At 38.9% G+C, this 13,498-nt stretch overlaps 1 protein-coding gene and 1 long non-coding RNA gene across 3 annotated transcripts in view; one reads left to right on the top strand and one right to left on the bottom strand.

The window, feature by feature from the left end:
* The window catches only part of NAV2 (neuron navigator 2), a 459,603-nt gene that overhangs the window by 429,299 nt on the left and 16,806 nt on the right, over window positions 1-13,498 (bottom strand). The gene's annotated exons all lie outside the window — the stretch shown is intronic.
* On the top strand, window positions 1,285-6,627 carry LOC141547854 (uncharacterized). Its single transcript, XR_012483647.1, has 3 exons — window positions 1,285-1,715; window positions 5,550-5,670; window positions 6,510-6,627. It is a non-coding gene; the product is annotated as an uncharacterized LOC141547854 (long non-coding RNA).

The following is a 13,498-nucleotide window of genomic DNA, read 5'->3' as shown; positions in this document are numbered from 1 at the left end:
TGAAAACTTTAGAGCGGTATATAAATGATGTTGATGACTCTCTAACTCTCTATCCTCCCAAGACAAGTTATCTCAACCCATCAGATAATGTACTTAAAAAAGGTGGAGAATCTACTAAAAAAATCAGACACTTCTGTCTTTCCTCTTCTCTATCAGAGAGACTGAAGAGACAATAAGAAAATCTTGTGCTGACATGCTTCTTCCCAAGCATCCAAACTCTCATAGGCATTCCGTGCTCCATAAGGCTACCACAGGAGTATTCCAAAAGCAGTTTTGACCACAACCACTCTCCTGCTCAAGAAGTGTAAATGACTCCCTATTGCCTCATCAAATATAAATGCATTCAAATTCTTTAAATGGCACTCAAAGTTCTTTGCAATTAAGCTGCAGCCTCTCTCTCCAGGCTGTTTATGTATTACTTCTTTTCATCGAATTGACATTCTAGCCCAGTTTGTCTACCTGACTTCCACACGATATTCCATTTCTCCTCTCCAGACTTTTGCTCAGGCAGTCCCTCATGCCTGAATGCTCCCCCCTTTCTTTCTCTCCCTCTTGGAATTCCCATTATCCTTCAAGGCTCTGACATTATCTCCTGCAATCTTCCCACATCCCCTGATTATTGCCTCCTCTCAAAGTTAATTTGTATTTACTTTCTACATATCCTGAGATTACATATGTATAGATATACATATATATATGTAATCCATACATTTCTATTTGCTCATATATACATAAAACATGTAAGCATCATATATGTATCTATAACAAGCATACATGAACATGAAGTACATACATGTACACGTGCACACATCTATTATACAGTGCATATATACACACATGCACACATCAAATAGAATATAGGTTCCTTGAGGGTAGGGACTACCCTCATGTCCCCAGCATCGGACCCATGGTGGTACTTCATGCTGCCGAACTGATGGCCGTCCAGCAGCTGTCTTGTAGCCGGAGGTGATACTTGTATTTTTCCACTGCCCCTGGGAAAGGTAAGCTTCCCACAGCATGGACACACCTGAGTCTTGGCCCAGGAACAACAACGCTATCTAGGTAACAGGTGCTAGCCAAGGACACGGGAATTGAAGCAAATACAAATAAGGAAGAAGTCAGAAAGTACCAGTCGGAGCCAGAGCAACAACTGGAACTTGATTAACATTGCTTTTATTAAAACTCTGAAGGAATTAAAGTCCATACCAGCTGCTCTCCATTATACAGAGCTGGCATTTCAGAGCATGTAAAATATGCTGGCTCCCAGCTCTGGCACATCAGCATCTGGGCTCCATGCTAACCATTGACCCAACCGAGCCCAGCCGCCACAGCCCGACTGATGGAGCTGGGGGCAGGATGATTGTCATCCAGCCCAAGCACGTCAATGGGGCTATTGAGGGGCCTTGCAACACCCCTAACAACCCCCGTCTAAAGGACACTTCCTTCTCCCGGCTGAGTGCTCTCTTGGCTGAAATATTCACTGTGTGTGGGTGGGGAGGTCTGGCTGCTGTGAAAACAGCTCCAAGCCAGGGCAACATTATTGAAGGATGGATTGTTAAGGGAGGGAAGAAGAATGTCCTGTGGAATCATGGGACTTCCAGGCAGCTTTCTCCCCATGCTTGGTGACCTAATGGCCTCCCGAATGTGAAACTGCACCTGGTCCTTACCGGGCCACGGGGGACGGAAATAATAACAAAGGGGCCCAGTGCTGAGAGGTAAGTCAGGGTAAGTCATGGGCCTGGAAAATAACTTCTAGGTCATCTGGTCCAACCTCCTGATTTTATAGATAAATACAGGGAGGTTTAAAGAGATCATTGGACTGTCCAAGTTCAGACAAGTTAATGGGGACACCTAGGTCTCTGAGTTGGAGATGAAGAGGCAGGGGCAAATATTGTCCCCAAAAAGATAAAATCTACAAAGTATAGACCAGAGAGCTAGAATTTGATCCCTGGCAAAATCCTAGAACATGTTATTAAAGAAATGATGAATAAACACCTAGAAGATAAGTTGTCGAATACAAAGCACCAAAATGGTACAAGAACTAGTTCCGCTGAACTAACATGATTTCCATTTTTTGGCAAGGCCCTGTTAACTTCACTGAGGCGCTCATATAAACACTGAAATGCTTCCTTATTGAAACAGGTGTATGCTACTGGCAGGATCGGCCAGGTGAGGGCTCGGCAACAATGCAAATGAGAAAGGCCACATGCGCTCATCTCCCTGCCCTGGCTCAAGGAATCAAGATGAAAAGGCACATAATAATAGAGGAGGGAAATTATATATAATTATATATAATATAGTATGGACATAATGTGATGTGTACTGTATATAACACATGCCATTATATATCTATGTGACATAGAAAAGACCTAAGGTCTAATATTACAGTGTATATATAGATAGAGATATACATAAAATAGATATGTGTCCATACATACATATTTACATACAAGAGAAAGGAGGAGGGAGGGACAGAAGGAGAAAGAAAGGAGGAGAAGAGAAAACAGAAGAGGAGAAAAAAGAGAGCAAAGGGGAGGGCAAAGAAGGGGAGGAGAAGAGAGGAAGGGGAGGACAAGGGAAGCAATTTATGTATGTCCCAAAAATCTTAGTGAATTTTTTGGCTAATTATCTTATTATTCACTATTATGCACTTTTGGAACACTGTGTGGTATGTGTGTCTGTGGGTTACTAGATTTTAAAAGTTTTTCCTAAGGTTTCACATACAAATTTTTTATTAAAACTTTTTATTTTCAAAATGTAGGCATGGATAATTTTCAACATTCACCCTTACAAAACCCTGTATTTCAAAATTTTCCCTCCCTTCCTTCCATCCCCTCCTCTAGATGCCAAATAATACAATATATGTTAAATATCACACACAATTCTTATTAATATCTATGTGACTCTGGGCAAATCACTTAACTTTGCCTCCAATTCTCTCCCCAAAAAACAAAACAAACAAAAAAAAAATCCAATTCTGATTCTAATTAAGTTATCTAAGCAAATGTTTATCAAGTACTTGTAGCTTATAGTTAAGTGCTGGGGATACAAAGCAAAAATAGTCCCGGCTCTCAAGTTTGTAATAGTTCTTGTAGTTCCAACTTTGGTCTTGGAAAGGATCAATGACATCATGAGGTATTTGTTTTCTCAGAGAAGACTATATACAAAAATCTTGCCACTGGACCCAGAAGGCTCTGGAGAGGGAAGTGAGGCAAGTGACTTGGCACATTTAAGTCCAATTCACTTGCATGACCTCCCTGATGTCATTTTGAGAACAAAGGACAAACAACAAAAAGGTATACACAGCATCTGCACAAAGTCAACAAATTTCATCCTTAGAAAGGAAGGCATCAGCAGCTATGGTAGAGTGGGACCAGGGAAAGTGGTGAGCTGTGGATGGACTTTGATGACAGCCCACAGCAGGAGGAGTCAAATGGTCGGACCCAAAGAGAATTTATTAGAAGCTTAATGTCAATTTGACAGTTCAACAACAAGAATTTATTTAGTTATGACCAATTCTGGGGATATGAAGACTAAACAAGGAAATAGTTGTTGCCTTTGGTTCTATGCAGTTAGTTTTTTTTTTTTTTTTCTGTCAGTGATTTAGATAAAGGCATAGATGCTTGTAAGTTTATCAAATATATTTATGACCCAAAGGAAACTTTTAAAAATCCAGACATGCAAGAATTTTGGATCAAATTTAATAAGATGAAATTTGAGAGAGAAATACATAAAATCTTAGACTTCAATACTTTGATCCTTCAGTGATTCAGAAATTCCATCCAACAATGCAGACCGTGACCCATCTGTGTCTGCCCACTCTGGATGAGTCTTGTTCACAGTTTGTAAATCATCCCCAAGGAAGGCCACCCAACTTCCTCTTTATCTTTTCATATTATGTGATTAGCAATGGAACACACAAGCTGTCGCTCTTTTTACATCACTTTTTTCCCCCATTCAGTTTCTCTAATGGGATCCTTTACTTTTGAGCTCCCCAAATCAACTCCCTACATCAAAGAGAGGTACATATGGCTCATTTGGAGCAGGGTACCTGTAAAATGTCCTGTAAAATGGGTTTTATAAGACTTCAAACTAACCATGAGTCAACAGGGTGATAAGGGAGCCAAGATCTAATGTGATTTAACTAAGGCCATATTAAGTGAATCATGGTACCCAACACCAGAGAGGTGATAATCCTGTTATTCTCTGCTCTGATCCAACAACATCTGGAATTGTTTAGCTTCGGGCTCCAGTCAGTCAATCAATCAATTAACAAGGAGCATTTATTAATTGCCCGTTATGTGCCAAATACCGTGCTAAATACTGGGGATACAAATACAAAAAAATAAAAGGATATTGATAAACTGCAAGTAACCCAGAGAAGTAGGATGAATGGACTCTAGATTATATAGGAGCAAATAATCAATGCTTATTGGATTGGATGCTACATGAGACCCATATCAAGGATATGAGGATGTTTTAGCCAAAGAAAAGATGTGTGTGTGTGTGTGTGTGTGTGTGTGTGTGTGTGTGTGTGTGTGCAGAGAGAGAGGTAGAAAAAAGATATTAAAAACTGTTTTCAAGAATCTGATCGACTATCCCTTAAGAGGGAGATTAAACTAATCTGCTTGGTCCCCGAAGGGAGAACCAAGAGTAAAGGAAGAAAGCTGCAAAGAGACAGACTTGTAGTTGATGAATGAATGAAAAAGCATTCATTAAGTATTCACCATGTCAGCACTTACAGATGCTACTAGCTGGTGCAGAGGATAGAATGCTGGGCTGGAAGTCATGAAATCCTAGGAGCAAATCTAGCCTCAGATACTTCCTGAAATGTAATATATAATGTAAAAGTACAAATGTAAAATAATAGCCCCTGCCTTCCAGAGTTATTGTGAGAATCAAATGAGAGAATATATATAAAGCTTTGGGCAAATGTAATATACATATGTATATATAATATATGCATAAATGCTTATTCAAGAAATGTGTTCGGTTCTAGGTATATAAATATTTTAAAAAGGAGATGGTCCCAGCCTTCAAAATGCTTATATTTAAATAGAAGAAGAAAGGGCAATGGTGCTTAGAAAGAAGGGATTTGTTTGGGGAACATGGGAAAGGAGAGGACAGAAGCATGTCCATGAACAGTAGCAGGTAGATGGAAAATAGGATGTGAAACTAAACTAGGGCTATCAGACATGGCTAGTTTGATATAAGAAAATATTTGTGCAAGAGGACATTCTCTAGAAGTAAATGGTTTCCAAAAGTAGGGGTTCCTCATCATTGGAAATCTTCAAACAAAAGGGAATTCTTGCTCTAGTATGGGTCCGGCACACGGCTCCTGAGGCTCTTTCCAATTCCAATTTCCATTCTGAAAACTTAACCAAAGAAAACGTTCTATGTCAAGCTATGGTGTATGCTCCCAGAGGGCAGGGAATGTCTGCATCTTTTGTATCCCTCTGCTCTCCTCTCACCCCCTACATCACCTCAGAGCTTTTTATTCCAGGTGCTCAGGCTGACAGGCTTTCTTTCCCTTTCACTTGGCAACCCAGCTGAAGAATCTGGGGGTTGTGTTGCCATGGATATGAGAAGGAGCAGAAGCCAGGCTGGGAAAGATTTCATCCGGAGGACATAAGTATTTAATGACACAGCAACGTATTCAGGCCCTGTTGGGTAAGTGTCGAATTCTTCGCCATCTCTGTAAATGATGGAATCCTCATTCTTGTGATGGGTGGGTGGGAGGGCAGAGAATGAGGGAAGGGTCTGTCATATACTGCTCTTACTCCATATTGATTTAGCAGCCCATTAAACTCTCTGGGCCTTTTTCAGATAATTTTCTACAGTCATCTCTCCCTAATCTCATGCTAGTCCCAATGTCAAGATTCAATAAATAGTAAAGTTTGGGGATGCCATTTCCTTCTACTCATAATTTTTCATACACTGATGTACACACACATACACACACACACACACACACACACACTGTGTGTGTGTGTGTGTGTGTGTGTGTGTGTGTGTGTGTATCTCAGGAGAGGAGACATACATCCAGGGCCAACTTTACCAAGAGATACTGTAGCTATTTAGGCAGTGCAAGTGAGCTGGAAAGACCTCTTTCCACATCATACCCTTTCTCAAAATTTCTCTATTTGTTTTATATTTGTTTTATTCCATAAATTAAAAATTAATCAATTAAATTTTTCTCTGCCCAAGTGATCCAAGATCCAAGATTCCTTCCTTAGAAAACCATTTCTTTGAATTATTCTTTCAACTAATCTGCCTTTAAAAAGGAAACCAAACTAGTTCACACCAAGTTATTGTTTGATCAGATACACTTCCTTCCTGGTAAGGAGAAATGGAAAGTCCTGGGCAGCTGGGTCTAAAGAGGCTTGAGAAAAATGGGGCAGCAAATAGGGCAAAGGGGAAGTGAATGAGAAAGCAGGAATAAGGGAATGTGCATTATGCTAACTGGCCAACTTCACTTAAGAGTCTAATTCCAAATATCTACCCACCAGTTCTGAAATTGGGCTGGGGTTTCCTGAGACTCAAGCTCTGATGGAAAGGAGGGCAAGGTCCAGCAGATGGCACTGGTCAGTAGGCTAGTTGGAGATCTTGCCCTCCACCCCTCACCAGGAATGACTCAGAGCATCGCAGGAGTGCTTGGGCAAAGACTAAACCTAAACTGCTGAGAAGATAATGCTTCGTGGTGAGCTAACTTCATAATTATCTCTCATAACAAATCCCCATTGTTGCCATTATCTGTGATTTATAATAAAGCCTCTGACACAGCTTCTGAATGCACGGATACATAAAACAAAGAATTACTGAACCTGTATGTTGGGTTGTGTGGGTGTTGATGGGAGTATGTGGGTGTGAACCCACGTGTACATGAAAGCTTCTCTTCCCTCTAGAGTCCCCCCTCAACATAACTAATCTCTACAATCATAAACTCCGTGAATAAAAACATGGACCAGAAAAAGGTCAAGAAATTTAGCTCTAGTCAGCTAAGGGGGCCAAAGCACCTTCTGAAAAGTGATGACTCCAGAGAGGACACCCTTCCTTTCTATGGTTAGATTGCCAGGCCAGGAGTCGGGGTTTAATTTCCAATCTTGCCTCACCTGTGACCTTCCACAAGTCATATTTTGCTGAGCCTTGGTTTTTTCATGTTTAAAATGAATAATAGGGGCAGCTAGGTGGCGCAGTGGAGAGAGCACCAGCCCTGAATTCAGGAGGACCCGAGTTCAAATCTGGTCTCAGACACTTAACACTTCTGGCTGCGAGACTGTGGGCAAGTCACTTAACCCCAACTGCTTCAGCAAAAAATTAAAAATAAAATAAAATAAAATGAATAATAATATCAGCTACCTTGTAGAGTTGTGAAGATCCTAAGTAAAGTAATTCATACTCTTTAGGATATTATATAAATGTTGTCTATTTGTTATCTATTATCGTTATTATGTAATATATTATGTTGTCTATTATCATCATTATTAGGGTGCATCCCAATAATGAGGAATAGTACTTGTCCAAATATCTCTTATCTACCTCTTCAAGAAAATATACATGAGCATCTCCCCAAAACCAGTCACTATTTCCTGGTGTTACAGGTTAAATAAGCTAGAAAAAGAGACTACATAATCTACTGAGTGATAATTGGAATTCTCCAAAGGGCAATGGGAGCATTTGGCCAAGGTGTAGTCAAGGCAATAAGCACTGTGGTACTGGGATGCTTTCTAGGAACTCAAATCAACTAGGACCAAAGTGCCCAGATCTCGGCTGGAAAACTGTCCACACTTTAATGCAGAATACATGAAAAAAATCAAGAGGTTTTTTTTGTTTGTTTGTTTTAACTTAAAACCCTGAAGTATATGAATCATAGATCTACAATTGGGTAATCTCTCAGAGGCCACATAGTCCACTGTCAATCTTTTATAAATGAGGAAACTAAGACCCAGGGTGGTGCAATGATTTGTCCCACATTACACAGATTCTTTCAGAAGTAAGATTGAGACTCAAGTCTACTAACTCCCAAAACAATCCTCTTTCCACTTTACCACTGGCTTCTTCTAAAATCTTCCATGTCCTTCCTCTTCCTCTTTAAACCAAAACATCATTCGAGGGTTGGCTCAGGTCTCTTCTCCACCATCAAGATTTCTTCTATGAATTTATAATGTGCTCTTTAGCTTCTGGCCTCCTATAGCACACAGTAGCTGTACCATTCATTTGATATTTTATCATCCACTGTCTTTTATTGTTACCTAACTTTCCTGGAGGACATGAAATGTGTCTTAAATTTATTTCAGTACACAATAGCACCTATGTTACACAAATAATCAGAGACCAATAAATACCTGTTAAAAAGAAGACACTAATGTCTCTGTATCCGAATGACATTTTCATTCACTGTTGTTACTCATGTTTGAATCATACTTTTATCTTTCCACATGCATCCCCATGGTATTGTGGAAAGAGCTGATTCCTGGACTCTTCTTATCTCTCTCTGCCATGAGCTAGGCATGTGACCCTAATATAGAGGCTAAGCAAGTCATTTCCCTTTAATAAGCTTCCCTTCCATTATCTGTAAAACAAGGGGGATAGGCTGTTTGAAGCCCAAAGTCGCTTCCAATCTTGTCATCCTATCATTTTAACCTGATAAAAATGATGAGATAGAGTAAGACAAAGATGACATATTCCTAAATTAAGAATGAAGCTTGCTCCCACATTATCCAATCTTCTCCTCCATCCTAAAGTAGCCCAGCTTTGGCTGAGCAGAGAAAGCTTCTTTGCTTAAGCAGTGGTTTCTATGGTACCAGTGACCATGCCAACAATTTTTAAACAGCTCAGAATGTTACAGGAGTTTTAAAAAATGCCTCAGATGTTAAGAACAAACCTTCGAGCCAACACTTCATGACATTCTGTTTTGAGGAGAGGTTAATTCTATAAAATGTAGGTACATTCTGGAACATAATTGACATTCATTTCATAAATGACTGTTGAATTGATATTAATCAAATAAGTTCAGCAGAATGAAAGCTCACTCTCCCGTCGTTATTAAGAGGCACCCACCAAAGGCAATAGAAAACTAATTAGACCACGTGATCAAAATTTTTAAAGGAATATTGTCTAGAATAAGAGAAGTGACATTAAGGACACTGCCATTTGTCTGCCACTGTGAAGGACAGAGCTCATTTTGATGGGCCACACATTTGAAGGATTATTGACAAGCTGCAATAAATTAAGAAAAGATTAACTACTATGTTATGGGAATATATCTGCTTATGTGAAGAATTTCAAATGTTTCAATTAAAAAAGGAAAAACAAGAAGAAATTCTTCACACACACACACATATATCTATCTATCTCTATAGATATCCTCAGGACCATTTGTGGAAGATAAAGAAAGACACCTTTTGTTAGACCCCCAAAAGCAGGACTAGGTTCAGTGAGTGGGCAGTTTGGTGGTGTAGTGGATAGAATGCTAGGCCTGGAGTTCGGAAGACTCATTTTCCTGAATTTAAATCCAGCCTTAGATACTTGCTAGCTATATGATCCTGCCCTAGTCATATAATCGAGTTTGACTCAGTTTCCTCGTCTGTTAAATATGCTAGAAAAGGAAATGTCAGTATCTTCCCCCCTAACCCCCCCCCAACAAACTCAAATGGGATCATGAGTCACAAAATAATTGAATTAATAACAGGGCCAATAAGTGGAAATTATAAAGAAACAAACTTAACAGGAAGAAAAATTTCTTTATCATTGAGGAGCCCAAAGAAGGGCTTAGATGACTATTTTCTGGAGATATTATAGAACTCAGCTTCTTAAACTGTAATTCACAATCCCATATGAAGTCTTGTAATTGAATGTGGGGATTTCAAAATTATGATTTTTATCAGTAAATGTTTGATTTCTATACCTATTTTATATTCCTTTATACTTGGGTTGCATAAAAATTTCTTGGGCAAAAAGGGGTCATGAGTGAAAGAAGTTTAAGGAGCCTTATTATAGAACATAGATACCTCCTTAGTCATTAGTGGAAGTGAATGGTCCCTGAATCTCCTAGTTCTGAAAGTCCATAGTTCAATGGAAGCTAATTTTTTTTAAGAACAGTAGAAATGTGCAGCAGGAATACCTTTCCCTTCCCAATCAGCAGTAATACCCTGTTCTTCCTCTTTGCTCTTTGAGATTCCTAACCTGTAAGTCAATAACTTTAAAAAATCATATTTTGATAACTATATTTAGTATGATTTATTCCCTTTGCAATTATATGATTTCATATCTTAAAAAAACACTAATCTGAGTTGTCCATAGACATCCCCAGACTGCCAAAGAAGTTCACGGCAAATAGAAATGTTAAAAAATTTTTGATCCAGTTGTTTCAGGTAGGACGCCCAAGTAATTTTAATAACCTTTTCAGATACCCAGGAGGAGCTGTGGTTACTTAAAACAATCGGGGAGAGAATAAGGTGCTATCACCACACTGCCAGACAAATTTCGCTCAAGAAATTTTTATGTAACCTCAGATATGTAGGCATATAAAATGGGTATACAAATCAAATATTTACTGAAAATAAACCATAATATTGAGACTTCCACATTGTTACATGTCTGCTAGTTACAAATGCATATATGAGCAGGAGAAGCATCTTTTCAAAGAAGTGTCAGCACAACTTCATACATTTGCCTGAAATCTAGAGGTAGGAACAGAGAGCTCAAAGCACCCAAGAACTTTGGGAAGTGAAAAGTGATCAGAAAACAATGACTACTGCCTGCTATTACTAAAGAATCCCAGAAGGATTTAATAGCTCATGGCAATGATAGCCTGTGATTGAGCTCACTGTCAACCCAACTGAAGGATGTCGTTATCTCCAACTTCCATCAGCACAGAACAATCTAGCACAGAAACAAATTCCAATGGAGAACTGGATTTTCCATCATCACAGGGCTCCCCAAAGACAGATGAAATATCCCCTACCTTTTAGATAAGGATATCCTTCTGCTTTTCCTAAGGGAGAGGAGCTGAATGATGATGATGATTTTAAAAAGAAAAGGGAACCTCAATAAGTCCCTAAGACAAATCTCAATGATTCACAATTCTGCACCGACAGTATTCACTTTTTTACAATCTATTTTAAAAATATGTTTGGTTTTTAAACTTTATCTCTAAATATAGTTTTCTTTCCCCTTGACCTACTCACTGAGCTATCACTCACAATAATAATTTAATAAGAAAGCAGGAGGAAAAACAACCAGCAAATCACATGAAAATTGTGGAAGAATTCAATTCAAATCAATTCAATCAGCATATATTAATCATTGAAGCATTTAACGCATACACTGCCTGGTGCTAGGTAATGGGACAGATACAAAGACAAATAAGACATGTTCCCTATCGTCAAGAAGCTTATAATCTGGTAGATGGAGTTAAAATATACATACATATACATACAAAATATGTGTTAAATGCATTTTAGGAGTTTTAGGGAGCTTAATAGATGTCAATGTTGCTAATTGAGAGGCAGAAAAGTGTTGTTAAGTGACATTAAAAGAAATGGTATTTGAACAGAGCTGCAGTCAAGTCACATCTCGAATACCTAGTTCATATTCTAGGAAGGAAGTGGACAAGCTGGAATGTGTCCAAAAGCAAGATGATGAGAACGGTGAAGGGATCCATGCTGTAGAGGGTTGGTAACTGGAAAAGATGGTAGACTTATTCTGTTTGGCCTTAGAACCAGTTCAACTCAATAAACAAGTTAATGAGCATCTACTATGTTCAAAGTAAGTGGCAGCCCAGTGTAGTGGAAAGAAAGTCAGACTTAGGGTTGGGAAGACTTAACTTCAAGTATGACCACTTTGCATTCTTTTCTGTGTGACTATGGGTAAGACATTTAACCTCCCATTGTCCCAGGAGTCCTTCCAAGGACAATATAATGCAGTACAGCTTCTATTATGGCAGAGACAGTTTCCTCCCTGGGAATTTCTCACAGCAATGTCTAGACAAGCAAGACACTATACTAAGATCTGGGGCAGAAATGATTAACAATTTAGTTCCTGTCCTCAGAGAGCTTACGATCAAATATAGGGGGGTAAGACATGCACATAATTAGAACCCAAAGCAGGATTGACATGGGGAGGTGATGTTAAGTGGCTAATAAAATAGCCCAGGTCCAAGGTGATGAAGTTGTTATCAGAGGCTGAAGTATGACTAGACAGGACACAGGGTGAGAGATGTTTTGGAGGTAGAATCAACAAGATTTGCTATCTGATTCGATGTCAAAAATGAGTCTAAGTTTACAAGCCTGGATGACTGGGATAATGGGGATACATCAATGGAAATTGGGAAATTGGGAAGAAGTACAGGTTTTGTTGGAAAGTGAGGAATTCCGTTTTGGACATGTTGCTTTTAAGATAGAAATGCCTATAGTTATTTGTAGATATGGAACTAAAAGGGGAGATTTGGGTTGAATGTATAGATTTGGGAATCTTATGCATAGATGTAATTATTATAACTATGGACTTGGATGGCATCAATATTTTTAGCCAAGTAAACATTTCTAGGGAATAGGTCACATGTATATTTATTTATGCTTGTTTCCCTAGAAAATAAACATGTCCAGAACTGCGATAACTAGGGAATAAAAGAATGATCAGAAAGAATCATAAACCCTGTAGGGTAAAAGCCCATTTTCTCATAGCCCAGATAGTCTTTTATTCCTGATAATGAACTCCAAAGTGGAGACTAAACTGGGTCTTCTTTTTAAAAAATATATATATATGAGAAGGAAAAGAGAAATGGCAGAGTACGGAGCCCGGTAGGGATAGTCATTTAAAGGGCAAGAGCAAAATTATTAACTAACAAAGGAGACAAAGGCAATAGCCCTGCTATCCTGTTCTAGTCAGATCATGCTATGTTCAGTTCTAGACTGTGAACTTTAATATATTAATAAACAGGAAAGTTTATTAATCTTCAAGAAATTAAGTAGGACCTTCAGCCTATGCCATATGAGGACTGGTTGAAGGAACTGAAGGAGATATAGAACATGATGTCCATGGCCAAGAATTTAAAATGCTGATATGTGAAAGAGAAAGGAGCCTTGTTGTGTTTGAAAGAATCAGGAGCAATTGATGGAAGCTACAAAAAGGCAAATTCTGGCTTAATTTCAGGAAAAGCTTCCTAACAATTAAGACTGTCTAAAACTGTCTTAAGAGGTAGAACATTCCCCTCCTTGGGCTGGATATCTTCAAACAAAGGTTGCGCAACCATTTGTGCAGTTTGGGTTGGACTATGTGACTGTACAAGGTATCTTCCAAATCCAAAATCCTGTGGTAATGTTAGACCAAAAAGAAGCATTCAGACAAGTGGGGAGAAAACCAGGGGCTGAACCAATGGCTATGAATGACAAAGAAACAGATTTCAGAGTTGTCTACAAGAATGGAATGGGATGCTTTGGCTGGTTTCTTTCTTTCTTTCTTTCTTTTTTTTCTTTCTCTAACCCTAAGCTTCATT

This window comes from Sminthopsis crassicaudata, chromosome 6, assembly GCF_048593235.1.
Source record: "Sminthopsis crassicaudata isolate SCR6 chromosome 6, ASM4859323v1, whole genome shotgun sequence".
NCBI classification, from domain to species: domain Eukaryota; kingdom Metazoa; phylum Chordata; class Mammalia; order Dasyuromorphia; family Dasyuridae; genus Sminthopsis; species Sminthopsis crassicaudata.
Note: the sequence above shows the minus strand (reverse complement) of the source record. Positions and strands in the feature narration are given on the sequence as shown.